Raw genomic sequence first — 22467 nt, 5'->3', positions numbered from 1 at the left:
CGCATTCGGGGCAAACGGGTTGCCTCAGTAGTGTGTCTCAAAATGGGAGCCCTTCGCGTTAACCAGTATAGCCAAGAAGTAGCTCTCATTTCATTTTGGCTGACCCTTGCGTTGGAGAGGATAACAAAGATTTTATTTGGCAGAAATGATGAAATAACGCAGCATTTCGTTCTTTTGACTGCAGCCTTCTTGTTCTTTTTTAAGCTTCCATTAGCTTCCACGGTCTCAGTCTCCGCTTTAAATGTCACGGCGCAAATATCACAGCGGTCGACCGCATGAATTCATAAAAGTCGCTGGATTTTAGCGACGTTACCGGGGGGGGGGGGGATAATGGCTCGGATGTGCTGACCGCCTAATTCCACACCTTGTCGCAGATGTTTCGAATACGTCTCAGCATTTCCCACCGAAGTTACCGGAGCTCATTTCTTTGCGGCAATAAAAATAGCAAGTGCTTAAGTAAGTACTCGAATGACTTACTAAGTACTTGAATTGATGACAAGTGAATTTTCTGTACTTTCAAGGACAAATAGAGGCTCAAATGTGAGGAATGTACAAAATCCCAGTTATGTCTGGGTCAAGTGTAGGACAGAGTTCTGGGGGTAAGCATGACTGCTTTTTTTTTTTTTTTTTTTTTTTTAAGTGTTGTTTTTGGAGGGAGGCTGCAGCACCGGGCTGGTAATGCTCTTCTCATCTATCATTCATCAACGCTGACGATATGATCCAGATCAGACAGAGCGCATTTAGCTTATGTCCCGGTTGTGCGACAACCTTTTGGTTTTAGCCTCCTTGTTGTTGACGTCCGCGGCTCCCGGTCGCTCTCGTTACCAGGTCGGCTTCCCTCCACTTGAACGATTTCCTCCCGATTCAAAGGCACAATGGCTGGCGGGGGACGCCCCCCCCCCCCTCTAGAAATGCTGCATCCTGACACTCGGCCAATCAGCTTTTGGCTTGTGCTTGACTGACAGCTGTGGTGTCTAATTACACAGGAATGTAAGCTAGCTAATCCTTTAAATGCCAATCCACAAGTAAAACCGGGCACTTTGGAGACCCAACGAGAACAAGTCATTACGGCGCCAGCCCGATGGGATTTAGGACTGCGGGAATCCCCTCTTAACCAATTTCGGAATATTTTCCGATGTGAACAACTATTAATGGGTAGGTTGTGGCTGTCTGGACACGTCCTGAGGAAGGGCCACAATTACCTGGACCGGTCTGGGTGCTTGGCATCTTCAAAGACTGCTAAATGCAAAAAAAAACCCCCCCAAAAAAAACGACATCTGAGAAGGGTTTCTTCAAATGTGTAATTTACAAGGTTGACTAGAGGACAAGTGTGGACGTGTGCGTTGGACGGACGGCCATGTCTCGTTTTTCTGACGGGAGCAATGTGATCATGTTGATGATTTAACAGCAGTGCAGTTACCTGAGACATTTTCCATGCATCATCACCTTGTATACACCTAATGAACCTCTCTTCCACGGTCTGCAATTACGTGTTTTGGGGAAACAGAGAAAACAATTGAGATGATTCAATGAACCTGAGCTGGTTTGGTACGATGAGCTCATCGGCAAGCTTTGCAGAAGCCTGAGAACAATCCCGAACATTGGAATCAGCTGGGTTGGAGGAGGGAGACATCGAAAACAGGCGGCATGCACTGAAAAATGTTTTTGTTGAACTTACTCAATTTGAATTCATCGAGTGGCTGCACACAATAAAATCCGTCGTTGTATAGACGACTTCAATTTGTGCAGCCACGATGTAATAAAATTGGGCAAATTCGGGGATCCCGAGGACCTGACTTGGGCCCCCCCGATTTAGGGTCTTCAGTTCAACTAACATGTATAAATTCAAAAATATCAAATATCAAACTGAAAACGATGGTTTTGTAAACGTTGAAACGTTTCTTCCATCAACCGAAGAAGAGTTTTGTAAAAAAAAAAAAATCAAGACAATGATGAGTCTTCAATGAACCCAGCTCAGATGGATTTGGATTTGGATTTACAAAACCAACTCTGATTGGTTTTCTTTTTGCACAACTAAAATACGACGACAACCGACCGTCGTTATATTTCCAGCGCGGCGCTCGGCTTCTTGAACCGAGAGAGCCAAATTGACTCAAAGATGGCAAGCGACGACTGTTCGCGTCCAAACGATGCATAGCGCCGTCCTTAATGAACAAAATCGTCCCAAGTGCGCGGCGTCTGTCATCCCTCGGCATGGAGGACAATCGGCGAGCGGCGTGCACGCAGGGCCGCGCGGTTGCGGCGGCCGTCAGGCCCGACTTGAGTCAGATGCGAACTGATTTGCCCACGCTAATATCACGTAGCATTAGCGAGGCGGCCGCGCGGGACTCGAAGCTCTGTTTGCTTTGCTTAATGGCACTGCACTGGGATGGGATGACCTTGTCTGCCGGCTGCTGCGCGCGTGCGCGCGTGTGTGTGTGTGTGTGTGGGAGACAACTACCCTAGTGGACAAAATGTGCATGCGCAACAGAAACGAGCGCCTCCATAGTCCAAAGTTTTCCCTAAATAATGCCGCTGATCTTGTTGTGTTGACACAGCGAAATGCTTGCTCACTTTGCCGGAAGCTAAAAGACTACAGGGAGAAGATTGTCCTCCTTCATCCGGAAGGGAAGAATTGGACAAAAAGGTGTTTTCAAAGCGGAAGGCGAAGATCAAGAAAAAGGGCAAAATCAATAGCGGTCAGTATGCTAACCTTGTTTAATGGACGTTTCATGTTTGCTGAGTCATCGATCACCGACGGGAGATGACGTGCGGATTTGGTTTACGAGCAACGTGCGAGCAAGTATGCAAGGACGAGAGATAATGTAGGGCTGCGCATTAGAATACCACAGGGGTGGGCAACTGGCGGGCGGCATGTGGCCCCCCCGCTGCGCACGCACACTGTATGGCCGCTCAGAAAAAAAAAAAAAAGATTTCCCCCCCCAAAAATTCAAAAGTTTTTTGTTAAATTATAAACATTTCTCCTCTGCTACTAGTGGTTGGGGACCTACAGATTCACCTGTTTGTGGATTTCCCCCCTCACAATTTTTGGGGGGTTTACAACAAAAATCCACCCCACCCACATTTTCCCAATAAATTTGAATGGGCGCCAATCGTATATGGATTTTCACTTTTCACGGGCCGGCCATTTTTGTGTTGACGACAGTTGCTTTACTTGTGACCGAAGCACATCATTCAAAACAATCCGATCCGATTTAACTCATTCACTGCCAGACATTTTCAGAGCCTCTTTTACCCGAACATTTAAAAAAAAAAAAAAAGTGAAAAAAAAAAAGAGAAATAAATTCCTGGGATTGAATGGCTGGACAGTGAAAAGACAAATAAATACGTCAATGGCAGTGAACGGAGCCCAAAAAAAGCAGACAGAGGCAAAGACACACAGACAACACATTTGCAAATCAACTCTAAAAGGCCTTTAGTGAATAAGATTTGCTCCCCGGCTGTCGATAAATGACAGCGAGACAGCCCCCCCCCACCGGCACCACACGCACGCGCACGCGCACACGCACTCACGCGCACACTCCATCCAGTGTTGCAGCCTTCCTACTGATCATCACACACTTGGTTGGTCCGGAAGAAAGACAATGTGTGCGCCCGCCTGAGTGTGTCCATATTATGACACAAGTGCTCATCTTAGCATGTGTGATTTGAGGTATTATACGCCACTCTGTTGTGCGTGCGTGCGTGCGTGCGTGCGTGTTTTACTTGCACTTGACTTGCCATCTATGTGAAATGAGTGCCAGTGAGGTGTGAGCTTGCCAGCCAGTGTGAGCGGCGTGCATGCGAGGAAGAAAGAGGGACGGGGCAAGAAAGCAGGAAAGCCACAGCGCGGTGGGGGTGGGGTGGGGTGGGGGAGGTTGTCGGGGAGGGGGGGGGGGGGGGGTTAATGGTGCTACATGATTGCAGTCCCTTTAAGGTCAACCTGTTGTTCTGCCTGGGTTCCTCTCCGGGCCCGGCGTGCACCTGCCTGCTCCGCCCCGGCTTTGTGGCGCTGTGAAAACGTTTAACCGCTGCTCAATGAGGCCGCCGCCGCCGCCGCCGCCGCCGCCCCTTCCTCGGTCCGCTCAGTACTGTGGGAGTGGGGGGGGGGCAGGATATGAGCGGCGGAGAGAATGGGCCAGGGGGCAACAAAGGGCACATTCTCCCCTCCCCTGCATACTTTGGCCCACTTCATTCTGGCTCAGCCCGGGCCACGGCGCTTTTGTTTGCAGGACCGGGCCCAAACATGGCTGCCAAAGTGAACATCTCATTGGCACATAAGGTCAAAGGGCGGGGGGGGGGGGGTTGATGCCCCCCCTCCCCTCAGGTCTCAATAGGCCTTCATAACCTATATTTGAGTTCAAGCGCCATACACTCATATAGTGTACATACTGCATGTGTGTGTGTATATATAACACACAAGTGTAACACACTTTACACCTATGTCCAATTTTAGAACATTTTTGAATTTTCACGTTAATGTGATGACTGTAGCGTGGAAACGCCCTTCACGGAAGAATAAGAAAATTGAAAAAAAAAAATGTCCATTATTTCCATTTTGTGTTTTTCACAGGGCAGCGACGATAAGAAGCGGGAAAGAACGAACGACATTTCACCAAACCGAGTTTGTGCGCAGCATTTCCGATGCGGTCCCCCCTCACATCATATTTGATTTGTGAGCCGGTGTGTATTAAGACTTGCGGGCTAATCCGCCCGTATTAATATCCAGGCTGCCTTAAATCAGCAGCCGCATGCTCGCTAACACTCGCGCAAGAGGAGCCGGCGTCCATTGTTCACAAGCAACTCTTGGCTCATTACTGGACGTATTTCGTAACATCCGTCTTCTCTCACACACACACACACCAGCCCTCTTCTGATATATAGAAAGGCGCGCACGCACACACAATATGATTTCAATGGCGCATTCATTGCGCATTAAACATTCATTCAAGGCATATTTTCAGCGTCGCTCTCTCTCACAGGCGCAAACAAGCGGGCGAGCGAGCGAGCCGGTGCTGGGAGGGGGGAGAGGAAGAAAAAGAAGGGGGAAAAAAAAAAAAAAAAATCCCAAACAAAACAATTACAGTTTCTCATTAAGGCTCTCCTAATCCCTTTATGCAAAACACGGTTACACGAGTGCACACAATGAGCAGAAAGAGGAAAATGCGCGCGAGAAGAAATGCCACGTAGCGCGAAGCCGCGCTCGGCTCGCCTTTTATTGGGATGTCACTTGTGATGTCAGCGGCCGGCTCGGCCGCGCTAATTTCAATTCAGACCTTTATCAGTCGCCCGCCGGCAGCAGATTTTGAGTGACAGCGCCACCAAACGCCGCTCGCCCATTGACGCCCGTCCGATTGATTTCCGCTAAATCCCCAACAATAGCATTTGCATGCTTGTTTCTGTTATAATACAGATACGGCGGCCGCGCAAATTAAAGCGCGGCAGGCAGACCAGAGGTAACTAATTGTGTGCCTGTGTAATGAGTGCAGTTTCAATTTGATATAACCCACAGCTTTTCCCCTCGCAGGCCCGAGCTAAGTACTTTCAAGTCTTTGTGGGGAAATAATTGATTTTTTGTGCTTTGGGCAGAGGGAAAACTATTATGATCTTTTGGAATAATGGCAGCGGGAGGAAAAGGCACGTGGCGAGCCATTTAAATTGGTATTAGAGGCGAGGAGAGGAAGGGAACGAGGGGCTCGGTGGCGGGCGGAGGTGTGATAGCGAACATAGCGGCGGCGGCGGCGGCGGCGGGGGGGGGACTTTGAGCGACAGGCGGCAAATGGCTGCCGGTTTGCCGATTACTCATTCTCTTAAGGAGGAAGCCGTCGCGGCGTGACGGATGCTCCGTTGGCGGGCCGCCGCGGTGGGCTTCGTGTCGGAAACGCTTCGTCAAGTCAAATTCGGCCGCCTCCATCCGACATTGAGAAACAGCCAAATGGACTTCCTGGAGGCATACCTGACGAGTTGACGATTTTTTGTGTGGCTCGGGAGTATTTTCCTGCTAACAAACAAATAAACGCGGCAAAAATAACAGGCAAAGGTAGTAAGTCCCATGCTGCCTTGAGTTAATAAGGTTGTGTAATTACACTGTAATAACATGCTTATCACTACACAGTTGTACCGTGGCACATTTGGGTTTTCCAAGCGACAAGACGTCAAACAGTCCAAGTTACGCTTTGGGTTGCAAGCTAATATTTGAGATACGAGTCAGTTTCAGACAGGTCTGCGCTTGATGGCAGCAGCAAATGGCAGCATCCCATAATTTGAGGTGCTAATAAATCAAGTCAGATGTATGGTCATAAATAAGCAAACATAACGTCTGTGCACAAGGTGATAAAGGTTCTTTAATTACACTGTGATAACCTCGGCAAGCTACGCCAGTAAAAAATTCCCAGATGAGAAAGTGTTTCCATATTTGACCTATAATGTAAGTTGTTGTTTTTTTTTTTGGGGCCCACCAACATATTTTGTGAAAAATGCTTGCGCTTGCCAATAAAAGCTAACACATAATAATAACGACATACAACCCATCTTGCTCAAGCTCAACATTATAAAAGTTGGGTAATTACATTGCAGTAACATGTTTATTACAATTTGCACACAAAAACACGAGAGACAGATTTGTGCGTTATTGTACACTGCTGCTAACTGTAGTACCGCATTAAATGAAGACAAATCAAAACGACTATTTGAAAGACCTCTCGTATTGTATCGGCTGTTTAAAAAGAGTGCAACGTCAAATGAGACTCCCTCGAGATTTTTTGGGTTGTTTTTGCTCCCCACAACTCAATTCAACATGTTCAAATGTCACACTCTTAATTGTAGACAGCGATAAACAGGTTTGCCATTGTGGGAGCCAAGTGGCGATGGGAGAGCAAGCCAAGGAGGAAGGTGGGGGCGGGGGGCGGGGTCGGCGGGGGGGCGTGGGGGGGGGTGCAGGGGTTTGCTTGCTTCTTGGCTTTGTTGTCCGCGTGTGTTTTTTACACGACGGAGGCCAACAAGCCTTGTCCGCTTTTGAAGCTCCGCGCTCGCCCGCCCGGTAAGATGACAACACGTTTTTTCCAAGCGTATTATCCCACACGTCAAGAGCGGCACGCACGTACAACAACAACAACAAAACAAACCCAAAAGGTTTGGGAAGGCGAGTTGTCACTGCAGCGAGCGTGTCGCAACTGCAAATACAGCAAGCGTCTAACGTCAAGCATGCGCGTGCGTGCGTGCGTGCGTGCGTGCGTGCGTGCGTCCTTCTCAAAGTGGCACAAACATTTTGCAAAACGAGGACTTCATGATAGGAAAGGTGTAATTTCAGGTCTCCTCCCTTTTGTTGTCTTCATTTTCTCTGAAGTAACTCAACCCTCATCAGCTGCTTATTTCAAGAACTATAAGTCAAGTGAAGTCAATCCCATTTTTGAGTCACCAAAACTAATTATTTAACGAGGACATTTAAATAATACATTAAGTTAGCTTCATTAGGCAAGTCAGTTATGCCTTAAATGAATAATAATAATAATAATCAATAAATAAAAATAATAATCAATAAAAAAGTAGTATTGTGTGTGTGTATTGGTTGCAAGCTTTGTAAAAAAATTGTCGTTGAAAAATACGATGAATCGCGATCAATTGTGTCAATTTTTGTGATTAATCAGTTTAAAAAATGTAATCGCTTGACAGCACTAATAATATATATATATGTATGTACATATATATATACATATATATATATATATATATATATATTGAAATAATTGAAAGAATATTACTTCCAATAGTACTTTATTATTGTAGCTGTATAATGTGGTTATTTATGTTTGTATTTGAATATTATATTCCTTATTAGTGAATACAGAAAAGGTCTATTTTGGGACGGGGGTTATCATTGTGCAATTTCCATCCTTTCCTCAACTTTCCAAGACAAAGAGCCGTCTCGCTGTGGCGGCACCGCTCGTCGCTTCCGCTCGCGAGCCGTCACGTGTGTGTGTGTGTGTGTGTGTGTGTGTGTGTGTGTGTGTGTTATGCTAATCTTTCATTTTGACTCTTGCCGCCTCCTCCATCCGCACAGTGGCCACTTCATGAGGTTCCCTTCTGCATTTTTAGCACATCGGGCGGCAAAGGTCAAAATAACATCTGCCTACATCATTGTTTATTATTATTATTATTATTATTATTATCATTATTATTATTACTGAGTCGAGACAAGAATAATGATAAGTACTGTGGCTGATTTCTTGTCATTTTTAGTTTGGCGATGCAGTCGACTAGAGCGGGCACACACACACACACACACACACACAGGTGGTCAGGCTGCATGCGTGTGTGCGCGCGTGCGTGCGTGCGTGCGTGACTGCCGCACTCTCAGGGAGGCGGCGGTGGTTAATTTAGTTGGTCATAACTAATGGCGGCTAATCTGCGGCCGGGAGTCTGCTGAGGATATTGGACAGTGTCGAGGTTAATCGCGGCCCGCCCGCTTTAGCCCAGGCAGACAAGGGGAGGAAGAGGAGGAGGAAGAGGAAGAGCAGGAGGAAGAGGAGGGCTTAATTCCACCGAAGGCAAATGGCATGCTGGTTTTTATCTGGACCCCTGATAAGGCGGCGCTAATACACCGAGGAGAATGGATGCTCAAGGGCCGGGTTCTCCTTATCAGCAAACTTTACAACAGGAGCCCCGGACTAACGCACCCCCCCCTCCCCCCCACACTAATACCCCGCGCAGCCCCTCACCACACACACACACACACACAAACGCACACCCCCCCACACACACAATAAGCACCTCATTTCACCTCTCGAGCAGAACTATCACAACACCACCACCTAGCACCCGCCCTCGCCACTTCACTTTCCTCGCTTGCCATCAAGCCACAAAAACACGCGTTTAGCACGTGTGTGTGTGTGGGTGTGTGTGTGTGTGTGTGTGTGTGTGCGTGCGTGCTGTATTATGAGCACAGGGCTAATTGGAAGATCACTCTAATGCATTAAGAGATAAAATAGTTTGGCGGCGGGCCTGCAGGCCGGATCAGAACCAGCACTGCGGAGGAAGCAATCGGGGCCTGTCACACACACGCGCGCGCGCACCCCCACACAGCTCTGTTGGCACGACAACACACTCCCCAGGAAAGGAGGTGTGTGTTTGTTGTGGGCGTGTGCGAGACCAAGCCCAAGCAAGGGAGGAAATTGGCTTAGTGTTGTTTGATTGTGTATTTGTTTTCTAGGAGGGGAGGGGGGGGGAGGGGAGGGGCGGGGTGTCGAAATTGTCGCGAGGAAGAGTCGGCTTCTGCGAGGGTGGCCTCGGGTGCCACAAAGTGGCAAGACGCTCGCGTGTCCTACAAGACAAAAGACATCTGCTTGCTTACACCCCGTCTGAGTTGGGCTTCACATGCTAATCGTTTGTTTGCTATTACAGACAGTGGGAGGTTGAGAGTGCGTGTGCGCGTGCGCGCGCGCGCGCGCGTGTTCGGCGGTCTGGCCATTTACCGCTTGTTGACACTTGTCGTCATTTGCTGCTTCACCGTTGGCCCATTCTGTAAAGCTTAAAATGAAGCCTTGCAGAATAATATCAAATCAAATAAATCAAACATTAAAAGATCAATAAAGTGGTGCAGTATATTTATCATTTTAAAAACGTTGAATGAGATACAATTATATATCAATCGGGGCTGCAACTAAGGCCCACTTTAATAATCAATGAATCGGTTGATTATTTTCCAATGAATCGGATTAGAAATGGTTATTTTTTTGTCTTTTAAAATGTCAATCCCTTTATTGAAAAATCTTTTTCAATTTTCAATTCTTTACATCATTTCAAATTGACATGGAAGACAATTGCGGATTAAACTTGAGACGATGAGGATGTAGTTCCCGGTTTGGAAAATTGGCCAAACTTTTGATGATGATTCTCCAAAGTGAAAGCAGATGTTTGCAAAAATTTGCTGCCGAGCGGCTGAAATTCAACAATGAATTCAGGTCGCGGAATGAAAAATGGCTGATCAGAAGAGTTGTCAATGAATTTGACCATCGATTAGTTGTCCATGGATTGCTGCACGTCTAACTATGATGTCATTTACACTTCCTATTATAACACTCGTGTTGCCAATTAGAAGTTGTAAATATCATTTTCAACAAACGTGTCATTATCTCTTAAATTGGGCCGGACAAAAATAGTGCTGATAATGAAATGCTCAGAAATTACGACAAGGCAAACGACGACTTTTTGGCACCAGCTCCAAATGCGAGCCCTTCTGTAAATACAATTCAAAGAATACACGTTTGAATTCTCCACTTAAATCGGGTCAGCGCTGATGAGAAAATAAAAATTGCCAACGAACAATTCCATTAAAAGCAAAGCGCTGACGTAGTAGCGCAACAATCTTTTGGCCACCTGTCGGCACGCCGCGCCGCAACAGTTTTTTTTTTGTTTTTTTTTCCCGCGCCCGCGGCTCAACGCGAGCTCGGCGGGCCTGGTTCCGGATGTCGTCGGCGCTGGCATGCGCCCGCGGGCGCACAAAACGCCGTCGCTAAACGGATAACAGGTCACGGCTGCTAAGTGAAGGCGCTTACAGTCACAGCGATTTCATACCTTGGCCAAGATGAGGCGCTTTATAGACCCGCGCGCTGAATGCGTGTGCGCGCGGGTCCTAGCTTCAGGGAGGGGGGGGGGGGGGTGTTAGACCTCCACCATTGTTGTCTACGATTTGCCGTTAAATCCAATTGAGTCGCGTGGCGGCAACGCGTGTCTTCCCTCTGGCTCAGCCCTCCGTTGATCCTCCAACCATCCCCTCTGTCGTTTGTTTGTTCGCTTTGGCTGACACGCCGCGACACGCTATTCATACACGCGTGTTGCGTGTAAAAAAAGAAAAAAAAAAAAAAATGGAGTCAAAACAAGTCCTAGTCAGCAGAACATACGATGTTATTTGTTCAAAGGTGAAGCTTTGAAGACCGTCGCGCGCTATTTACTGCGTGGCCCATTTTTTGCCAGAAATGAAAAAGTGACGCCCCTTTTTTCAGTCTAAGTGGGCTTTCTTTTAACGATTACAAAATCGATCAAACGTTGCGCTTGTGCTCCAACAACGCGGACTATTTGTCGGAAACCATCATCGGCATGTTGCGTAATCCTCCGCTCGTGACGACATTTGCGGCGTTTGGACTGATTGGCGACATTTGAATGAGCAGAAGCAACCGCGTTTGCCAACCTCATCGGCTGTTTTGCCTTCTTTCGCGTACGCACGCGTGGCGTTCATTCAATTCGGGTGAAACACACCCGGTGTCTGTGAGTGTACGCGTGTGTGACAGACACGCATGCAATATCGTGGAAATGTGCATATCATCGCTGTCCTGTGAAAAACACGTATGTCCATTTTTTCCCACAATTTACTTTTTTTTTTTACGTTAAATGGCGACTCCGCGCTACGGACATCCCATTAATGTGAATATGATATGATGATGTTTGGGTGGCGAGTGTTTTTGCCAATACAATAATTATAGAACAAAAAATATACTAAAAATAAGAAATCAATCATGAACATATTGTAGTTGTGAACTGTATGTAGCACGTTTTTAGAAAAACAAAGAACAAAGAAGAAAACATTTAACAAAAAAAAAACAACAAAAAAATGCCCTTTAGAAGAAAATACATTTACATTGTTAATCAAAACATGCTGAGAAAACTGCCGAATATCATGACAAAATACATCACATAAAATCCAAATCCAACACACATTCTATTAACATAGAACTAAATAAATTCTGAGGGTTGCGGTCATGTGATGCGTGTGTGTGTGTGCGTGTTGCACCCCCCCTACCCCCCCCCCGGCGCTCTCTGCTAATTGCTCGTGCAGATCTGTGGCGACTCATTTCAGCGGGAGTAAACAAAAGCCGCGTAGGTGTGCAGGAGACGCCGGGCTGGCGCTTGCAGGCCTGCAAGACCACAAATATGCAAATTGTGCCATTTTCAACGAGGCGGCGCACGGCCGCCCGCGGGCCTCGCTCGGCCGGCAAAATGGCGGCCGGGCCCAAATTGGAGAGCCTCCCCGAGCACACCGTTGCAAAGCAAGGAGAGACTTTGCTGCTCTTTTTCATTTGATTTGTTGCTTTTTCTTTGGGCAATTATTTCTTTTTCTGACCGACTCATTTTTTTATTGAAAAACAGAACGGGCCAGTTGCCAGAGTATGCTTGTTACTTTTTTCCCACCCTCCGAGGATGACGACGTGAAGTAATTAGCGGTTGAGATTTGGATTGATGGAGAAAAAAAACAGGATCGGCGACGAACCAGGGAGCGTTTAGCACGACGCCAACACATTCAGAAACGCGAGATGACGGTGGGCGCAAGAATTGTTCGTCGCTAATCCGTTGCGCTAAAACTTTGCCTTTCAAACATTTTGCCTCTTTCAGGTATCATTCGCTAATTGTGTAGTTCAAAACGCAGCAAACAGAAGCTTTGCGAGCACCTTGTTTTGATAGCGTAAACGCGAAGCTAACGCTAGCTAGCTAACAATATGTAACACAAGTTGTCTTTTTTTCTACTCGGTACAAGCACTCTGTACTGTAAGTCGGTAAATGAAGGGACCTTCCGTTTGTTGTCGTTGTGGCAATATTAGTGAGGCTAAAAAAATTCCTTTTGACCTCACCCGTTTTCTGGGTTCGGTCACGTAACGACGGCAATGCGAGCCCGAAGGCAATTTGACGTCAGTGGACGGCGGAGGCGAAAAAAAACGAAAGCCCCTGAGACGGATGAAAATGGAAGGATTAACTTGCTGCACTCTTATTTCACCAAAATAAAGTGTTTTTTTGGGGGGGGTCTGGAACTGAACTAATTAATGACATTTCAATTCATACACACACACGCACACACACAGGCAGGCAGGCAGACAGACAGAAGAAATCAATAGCGACTAGCGCGATGACAGCGAGGCCAAGTGTCTCATTTGTCCGCCTCCTTCTACCTGTCTCCTTGTCATTGTCTCACCTGCACTGGTCTCCTCCTGAGCCGCCGCCGCCGCCGCCTCCTCCTCCTCCTCATTGCCGCAGTGAGACAATTGGCAGATGCAACATTTAATTACGGCGCTATCTCCTCGGGCGGCGTGGAGGCAGAGTCGCGCCGTAACGCCACTCGGAGCAAAACGGAGGAGTTTCATTACAATTGGCAGTCAAGTGATTTATTCGCACAACAGCGAGGGAGGAGGAGGGCCACGGGACACGGGAGCTAATTTCTCGGCGCTCGCCGCAAAAAGGTCAAATGCTTTTTAATGACTGTGTTTTCTGATAATTCGCCGACGCGCCGGCGAATAATAAAGTTGCAGATTGGTATCACGTGGGGACGTTTTAATGGAGTCTCGCCGCCGCCGCCGCCGCCGCCGACTTCATCTGGCGGCGATATTGCGAAGTGGGACGCTGTCACCGGGTGTGATGTCGCCATCGCTGGCGGCTCGCGTTGTTTGCCGTCGGTGGCAGGACAATTATAAAAAAAAAAAATAAAAAAAAAAGAGCAAATGAAGAGTGCGCTCCGTTATTATTATTATTATTATTATTATTATTAAACCTCCACACAGTCAGCGCCGCTGATTGAATAGTCATTAAAACAAAGAGCGCCATATGAATATTGCACGCGGGCAGACGATCACCTGCCACTCTATCAGGTACACCCACATTGAATTCCCAGCTATGATGATTTTTGCAGTTATTAACTCATTCGCTGCCAAAGACGAATTTATTCGGCTTTTCACAGTCCAGCCATTCAATTCCCAAGAATTCATTTATATTTTTTTCAATTTTTTTTTTTTAAAGTTAGGGTAAAAGAGGCTCTGAAAGTGTCTGGCAGTGAATGAGTTAAGTCTCCAGATTTCGAGTTGCCCGCCTTCAGTGCAGTACCACGTTGGGCCACAACATGTCAGGCGGCACTGAGCTGGAGCGCACCCGAATTCACATCAAAAAGACGAGGATGCCCCGTCACTGTAATAGTGTGGCACATTTTGCCCCTGGTATTTTATTTTTCCTTCTTTCCATCAGGCGGAGAGAATATATGAGCCGCGTGCCCTGTTTGTATGTGTTGGCGCTCTAGGTGTTAAAATAGCATTCTATTTGCATAAATGTCAATCATTTATATTTGCAAGTTGTTCCAACTTGATTCTTTTAGCCCCAAAATATACGTTGTGTTTTTTCCATTGTACCTGCAGTGCTTCATCTCACTAAATGGACTCTTAAGCTGTTTCACCAACATTTTCCCCGCATGGCTTTTCGGAGCTTTTCCTTGCTCGATTGATTGGGGGGTTTAGACAAGGGCGCGTCGCTGAACTTTCAACTGTGAAGCTCTTTGAGACTCTTCTGTGATTTAGGGCGAGACAAATAAACTTGACTGGACTTAACGACTCTCCAGGCATAATCGGCCATTTTGGCTCTAAATGAGTGGGAATTGCTATTCGCTACATTCCCACGCAGCCATTTTGCGTCAAGCATCGCGCAATGGAGGCGTTTTTGCTTTTTTTTGCAATGAGCGGCACTTGCAGGTAAAATAACAAGCACATCTCATTACGCAAGCGACTCTCGGACATTTGATGATCGTGTTAACTTTTAGTCTAATACATGGACACTTCCAGCATAAACGCAAAGGTGACCGCAACTGCTCAGTAAGATGCCGTAACGAGTCGTTTTCCGCAGAGGATGAAGAATACGCGGGCGAGTATTGTCATATTGTCTGTCTACATATAATGCAGCACTGTTTGTGTTCAAACACTCCCTTGCTTGCTGACGTTTTAACACCCAAGCTAATTTCGTTAGCCACTCTAGGACGTCTTGGATTGTGTGTTAGCATTTTTTTGTCAGACAAAATTATGCAGAGTTGGCGCACCTCTAAAATGTGAAAAAATGAGCGTGTCCCCATTCGACGTACTTTATCCCCCATACACACGCGCGCACGCACACAAGAGACCTGGCTGTCAAATAAAGATAGTTGCGTAATCCGCTGACACAATGACTTTCCCATTATTACGTTGGGCCTCTAATCCTCGCTTCTCACAAGAGGTCAATCTCCCAAATTCTTCGGTCGTAGGCCTTTTTTTTTTTTTTGTCCGCTCCTTCCCCCTCCGCCGCCGATGATTGATACCTTATACAGGCGATGGCTTTCATTTGTGTTTCATTCACGGCCGAGTGGAGAGGAAATGTGTCAGAGAGCTGACTTTGTGGGGAAGCAGCCATGTGGGCACAACCGATCGTCATAGTAATTAAAAGACTGCTCAAATATCATGTCATATCATAATATGTCCCCGAGAGGAAGAAGGAGCACGCCTCGCCTTAAAAATGGGGCCACGTAACATAAAAGATGGATGAGTCTCGTTTATAATAAAAAAAAAAAATTAAAAAAGTGATTTAAGGTATTGCATACTTTTTGCTGTGGTCCCCATTGCTTTGTAACGAGTTTCGGAAAAGTGACAAAAAATACAAAATAAAAAAAAACAAAAAACCGAATAGACGGTTTTACGAAATATTAAAAACACATGTTGTTTTGGGGTGTGCCAGTGGTTTGCATATTTGCCCTCACGGTTGAGAGGCGGCAAGCTCAAATGCGGGCTTGGGCCTTCTTTTGAGGCGTTTGCATTTTCTCCTCGTGCTTGAGTGCTCTCATAATTCCAAAAACACGCACGAGAGGGCACCTGAAGAGGCTAAATTGTGTGTAGGTGTGACTTTCGCCTGCGTTAGCGTGAAAAGACCAAACCGGCATAAATACATTTTACTAGCCTGAAGTTCATTCCACCCAAGTAAATTAAGTTGCACCCAATCCTAGCAATTTACTTCAATTCAAATAACAACTGACCTTGAACAAACACATGTGCATTAAGGCGGACCGATAGAATTGCTTAACGCTTCAAAAAAATAATATTTCCATGATTTTTTTTATTTTTAAATGCATTGAAACGAGTCCAAAACTAATTTTCAACAGTATTATGAGGCTTTTCAAAAGTTATGCAAAGAGACGGGATAATACACACAATTTTAAAGGGCAAGTCAACCCAAACATATATTTTTTTCAACAATATGTTCTATGCCAGGACCGTTAGTTGAAACAAGGCATTCAGATGAATATTGCCTTTGTGGAATAAGAGATAATCCACCCGTTTTTAGACATCTCCGGGGGCGGCCATTTTGTCACTTGTGTCGAATGAAAACGACCAATCACGGATGACCTGTTTTCGTTACCTGAGCCCTGTGTAGTTGTGTCGACAGAAATGACAAAATGGCCGCCCCCGGAGATGGCTAAAAACGGGTGGATTAATAACTCTTATTCCGCAAAGGCATTATTCCTCTGAATGCCATATTTCAACTAGTGGGCCTGCTGGGAACATATTCTTGATGAATGAAAATGTTTGGGTTGACTTCCTCTTTAAATGTCCCAAGAAAAAAGTTTTTTTTTTTTTTTTTTTTTAAATTTAATCCCATATTCCAAATAATTCGGAGGAGTGTGTGCTTGTTTCCACATCTCACCTTATTAGCCAGCATGCTCTCATTAGTTTGTTTAATTTGGTGGCTGTGTGACCGGGGCTGATCCGGTATCAGTAGCTTGCAGCTTTGCGGGGCGGCCACTCACACACACACACACACACACACACACACGCGCGCACACACACACACACCCCAACACATTCCTTTTAATGAGGCTACAGCACTCACACCATTAATGTTGCATTGTTCCTATCATCAACTCCTAGGTTACACCCCGCATGCATTTTCCATCGCCGTAATCCTTAATTATTTTCATGCACTCTTAATCTTTCATTTGGATTTGGTGTTTTCGCTTCAATATTTAACGGCCGTGCGGCTCGCTCGCGCGCGTGTGTGTGTGTGTGTGAGAGAGAGGAAATGGATTGGAGCACCTCCTCTTCTAATGCAAGCCTCCTCCTGCTCGACTCGGCCTCCGGTGGAGACGCCGTTTTAATTCGCGGCAACACTGACCTCATTCGCAATAATCCTCTCCTGCTTAATCGCTTGCGCCCGCAAAGTATTTCTTCACATTTGCCGGGGAAGTCAAACTAGGCGAGGCCCCCCCAAAACCGCAAAGAACCAACGTCACAAAGAAGTCAACGACGCCTGCAAAGTGTCGGTGATTCACGTCAACGCTGGGCTCGTATTTTATTGCAATTGAGAGGCAAAGAAGGACGTGGCATTTTGTGGCCTCATTTATTTTGTGCCTTTATTTGATTTGGGGAATTTCAATAGGTTTCACAATAACGCGTTCGTGCAATGAAACAGTCGATTTAGTATCGATTCATGGTGAGGGTTCCGTGCGATCAAAATCCGGTTTATTGGCTGTTTAATGCCTCGGTGAAAATGTTCAAGTTTGTCGAATGCAATAGCTGATAAAAGGCAAAACTCAAGAACATTTTTTTCATTCGGGAACAAATGGATTCAATTTTGAGAAAAGTTCAGAAGCATTTCAGAACCAGACTTGTGCAGTGCACGCACACATTTGCTGGATGACCGTGTAAATTAGGGATGGATCGATTATCGGCCGGACCGATTATCGGCCGGACCGATTATCGGCGCCGCTCTTCAGTATTTTGATGAATATCGCTATCTGCCGTTTTTAAAAATTTGATGGCCGATAATAAATACATTTAAAACTGTTAACGTCAAGGAAGCATTGCTTTGAATTTTCTGTGAACTTTTTAAGAGATTCTACTGGCCCTGGGAACACTATGCACCTTTTGTTTTTATTTGAAATCAATACAATACAATATCTCTTTTTGTTAGAATTTTACAACAAAGATGGCCACATTGGCAAACATTTATAATCATTAAAAAAAATAAATAAATAAACATATACTCCAAGACGATTAAACAAAGTTCAGTGTTTTACTTTTATTTTTTATTTGGATGCCAATATTTTCCTTTTCAGTGAAAATGAATATCGGCTCCAAATATCAGTTATCGGCCTCCTTGATTACTAATAATCGGTATCGGCCCTGAAAAAAAACACATCGGTCCATCTCTAGCGTAAATTCAAATATAAATACATTTGCGGCTTTCAGGTGAACGGGACACAGCCGGCCGGTTGCCGCTAAGCCATACGAGGTTAAAAACCTGCTGTGCCAGTTTCGTCACTAGAATGCAAAATATTTGCTTCAGGCTTCATAAACACAAGAAGCTTATGCTCATTTCAGGCCCCTTTTAGATGTTAATACATTAACACGTATTTCACAAAGTCAATGCAGCAATGCAGATTAGGGACTTAACTCATTCACTACCAGACATTTTCAGACCCTCTTGTTTGAAAAAATGTGAAAAAAAAAAATCTAAATAAATTCCTGGGATTGAAGGGCTGGACTGCGAAAAGTCAAATAAATACGTCAATGCCACTGAATATGGTAAACGGTAAAGTGAAAAAAAAACTCAACAACTGTAAAACCATAAAAGGGAGAACACAGCACAGCAATAAGGTTGGTAAGTAGAGTAAAATACAATCCTGATGGCCAAAAGAAGGTTTCCTGCAAACAAGTGATTGGCGATAACGCTCCCCCCGAGGTGAGACTTGAATCTGCAAATGTGATCACTGCTCGAGTCAAAGTCCCGCGGAGGGGGCGGGGCAAAGGGGCATATGGGCGGAGTCGTCGCCCGGCGGGTTCAAAAAAGGTGCACGTGTTGATCTGGCGCACCGAGCGCACTTTGATTGGGGCGTCACACTGGCGCATCCGTAATCCCATCTTCTGATATGATAGGAAGCCAGATGGGATAAGTCTGCGCCAATGCCATTAAGCAAACGTGGCGCCCATAATACTGACGTCCACTCGGCGGTTGGCGCGGCTATGAGCACGCATGCCTCGGCCGGTGTTGCGTAATCCGGTTAGCGCTTGATGATTGACCGGGAGGATGAAACGATCAAGAGACCATGATAGATGAAGTTTTGTTTCTTGATGATTGCACACCATGACATGCGTTTTGGTTATTGTGAAGATGAATACGGGAGTCAATTTTATATGAGGAATTCTGCTATTTTGCCTTAAGTTTGGCATATCCTGGCCAACGATCATTGGACTCTTCCTGTGGGATTTGTGCTTGGGTTCTTGTGGTGGGAGGGGTCACCCAAAAGTGCGCAATGTTTGCATCAGGCAAAGGGAGGCCTGCATTCATCCGTGGATGCAGATCCCCAAGACGCATCTTCAGGCGGTGAAGGGCCCTTCTTTTGGGGTCCCCCCCCCCTCCCCCCAGTATGTCAAGGCAAGAATCGTAAATAAAAACGCTAGCGGAGGACTCATAAGTGCTAATTAGCCACCTAGCATAGGGCCTTTTTTTTTTTTTCTTCTTCTTCTTTTTTTGCTAAAGGCTCTGTTATGTTATGTGTATGCGTGAGTGCGGATGGGAGGGGGTAGTATAACATCCCCCCGGGTAATTGGAGCGTTGTAACTCCGGAGAGAACGGGCAATTTGGTAGGAAGTGCTAACAGGACCTTTGTGTGGCATGTTTCCCTTTTCCAGGGAGCCGGCGGGGCCCGAGTGGGAACAGAGCCGCCATACCTGAGTGGGGCCAGCCGCGGCCGTAATGAACCTCTTCACATGGCCGCTCAGCCAAAAGCAAAAGAGACGCATAAAGGAGAGAGGGGAAAGGCGGGTGCGGGCGCAGAATAGCGGCTGGGACAAAAGGTCCGTCCGGCTGGAGGAGGCGCGATGGCTTGCTTAGGTTGGGGTGCTGGTGGGTTGGGGGTTACGCTGGAGGGGGTGGGGGGGTGGGGGGGACGTTGGGGTATTATTAGCGGTATTCTCCCGGCCCATTTGCAGCATCTCTCGGGCCGGGCAATGGAGCACTTATCACAAGTGTGGCCGTCCAGAGAAAGAAGCACAACCCGAGCCGTCAATGTTTACCATGAAGGATGTGTCGTTTGCAGATCGACCGTATGGAGCAGATTAATGGGGGACCCCCCCCCCCCCCCACACACACACACACACACACCCTCACCGTGACACCCTCCCCCCGCCCCTCCATACTCGACGCCGAGCACACCTAGCACAAACTCACTGTTCTTGTTGGGGGGGGGGAGGGGGGGTGGTGGTGAGTAAGCCGCAGAGAATGGAAGCTAGCGTTGAAACGACGCATTCAGCAAAACGCCGCCGCCGCCGCACATCTTCGCCTTTGTCACCAAACTGGGACAAAATACTCTTTTGGGTGCAAAACAGTCGACAAAGCACAAGTGCGGCATCTATTCAGGAAACGGCGCGTATTTCTTCAAGTGTCCTCAAACTGAACAACACTTTCTCGTAATATGTCTCCTCGTCTTTTTCGAGCAGCTCGGACAGATAAACCTGGGGTCGTTTCGAGAGGCTGTTTGCACAATGATAAAAAAAAAAAAAAAAAAATAAAAAAATAAAAAAAAATAAAGAACGAAAAAAAATGTTCTTTAGGCACGCTGGCAGCTTTATGGAGTACATCAACGTCAACATTCCTGCTTCCCCAGTCACACGCCCGCCTCCACATTGCAAACGGCGCCTTCAAGGTCCTCTGGAATTTAGGCAACAACTTACGACCACGACTAAGGGCGGAATCACATTTGGGTACAATAAGGGAAGAAAATGCAAAACTGCCCCAAAAAATAAATCCATCTTCAAGGATAGATAAGTTAAATCTTCCCTTATGAAAGTGCAAAAACAAGCTTTCTTTTGAAGGAATAAACAATGCAGACAAGTGCAGCAATTTCAACTATCACCTCGCATACCACCGCCCGCAGCGCTTTTATTAGGATCCCAAAGTCGGCACAATCGTTGGTCGCTCGTCTTCTCATTTCTTTGGGCGGGGGCGATTTTGTAACGAATCCTAAAACCCATCTCAGTCATTCCAATATCATTGTTTAAAAAGTTACTCCGGCATATTGGCTACATATGAACCTTTTATGCACCATGTGCTATGATGTAATGTTATGCCTTAGGAAAATACGTCACCATATTGTATGATGTAAATATAGCAGATTGTACAATTTGCTTTTATTTGGCTTTGTTTTATTTTGCTGTCCGCGGCCAGGTGGGCATTCCAAACTCTTCCGTTCCGTTCGGTCCCGCCGGAAGCCGCGTGAGCGCGGCGCTCATTTCTTTTCCTTTTCTGCGCTAAACAGTCCTCCACGTTGGCGTGATGCTGTTTGACACGTGAACAAATGATGCAGTGCCAGAAGGGTCTTGCGAGCAGCCAGAGGCTTAGCTGCACTGTGTTTGTTTGCAGTGTAGTGTGTGGAGAGTGCACCGGATAGCTACACTTCCTGACCTTTGACCTTATTGTTGTGAGCGGGAACTTTGCACGTACCAAAATATCAGACTTAATATTAACCGCAATCTGACTTGCATGTGCTTTACGTTTCATTTTTATTTCTTATTTATTTTTTTTGAAGTGTATTATTTTAAATCATATTTGTGGATTCAAAGAACACATTTTTACGACATTTTTTAATCAGTGATACAAGTCAATTTTCTAGATGATTTTTTTTTTGGTGTAGATTCTGATTCTGCATTTGTTTCTTTTTTCTCACACATCAGGTTTTCATATTAACATTAGTAATAGAATAACAATAATATATGAAATATAGTAGTATATTTAATAATATTTATGAATTAAGGGGTAGGTGAGATTTGTTTTCTGAACCGTCACAGCTAAAAATGACAACGCATGGTAAAATCCGTAAGCAGCTTTCATAGGTCAAAACAAAAAAAATGAAAATATCGCAAAAATGTGCTGGAAAAATTGATTGAGACATTTGTGTCAAAAATACATTTAGGGACACATAAAGCCATCTCTGATTCAAATTTGCTCTTGACCAATGTAATTCCTCAACTGATTTACATTTTTCAAATTGTATTCGTTAACCAATTATTACATTTTTTTTCCCCCCTCATTAAATTAATTAGAAACAATAAAATGTTTGTTTTTACCTGATCTACAAACGACCTGGCCCGTCCGTCCATTTTAAAAATAAAATTCGGCCTCGCTCACGTGTGCCCGAGTCGGTGAACAAGGACGCTTGGGCAGTTGGCATTTAAGTTCTCCACTTTTTGTTTGGCAGCACGCACACCGAGAAAGGACGGACGGACGGACGGATGGAAGCGGAACAGCCGAGGCCGACCCGACCCACGAGTTGTCCCCCAGGTCAGAGACAAAAGGGGGCAGAAAGGGGGAGCCAGCGATCGGGGAAGGCGGCAGGGAGGTAATGAGCAGGAGAGGCCAGACTTCCCAGAAGTTATCCCTCATTTCCGTTGTGGCTTTTGTGCCCCGATGGCCTCCCTCGGCTTGGCCATTGTCGCCGCTAGACGGGCCCGGAGGAGAGGAGGGCAGGCGGGGGACAGAGGGGGAGGGAAGGCCAAGCCGGGAAAAAGAAGGAAAAAAAAAAAAACCCCCCACAAAAACTCAACTATTTTGGGATTGTATTCAACTGAAAGAATTTTCTTGAAGCTCTTTTATTGGATTGCATTGGATTGTTTCGGTGTACCGAGTATTGAGGACTTTTTTTGCCTC

General features: G+C 46.0%; 1 protein-coding gene across 1 annotated transcript in view; it reads right to left on the bottom strand.

Moving 5' to 3' along the window:
- Positions 1-4047: 4047 nt before the first annotated feature.
- Positions 4048-22467, bottom strand: part of camkmt (calmodulin-lysine N-methyltransferase) — a 124615-nt gene continuing 106195 nt past the window's right edge. Inside the window, exon 12 of the mRNA XM_086045067.1 lies at positions 4048-4091. The gene's annotated coding sequence lies outside the window, so the exon portion shown is untranslated. The remainder of the gene's footprint in view (positions 4092-22467) is intronic.

The sequence above is a fragment of the Filicampus tigris genome, chromosome 11 (assembly GCF_054856515.1).
Source record: "Filicampus tigris isolate MCC_2025a chromosome 11, RoL_Ftig_1.0, whole genome shotgun sequence".
NCBI classification, from domain to species: domain Eukaryota; kingdom Metazoa; phylum Chordata; class Actinopteri; order Syngnathiformes; family Syngnathidae; genus Filicampus; species Filicampus tigris.
The sequence above is the reverse complement of the archived record's forward strand: the minus strand, read 5'-3'. Positions and strand labels throughout refer to the sequence as shown.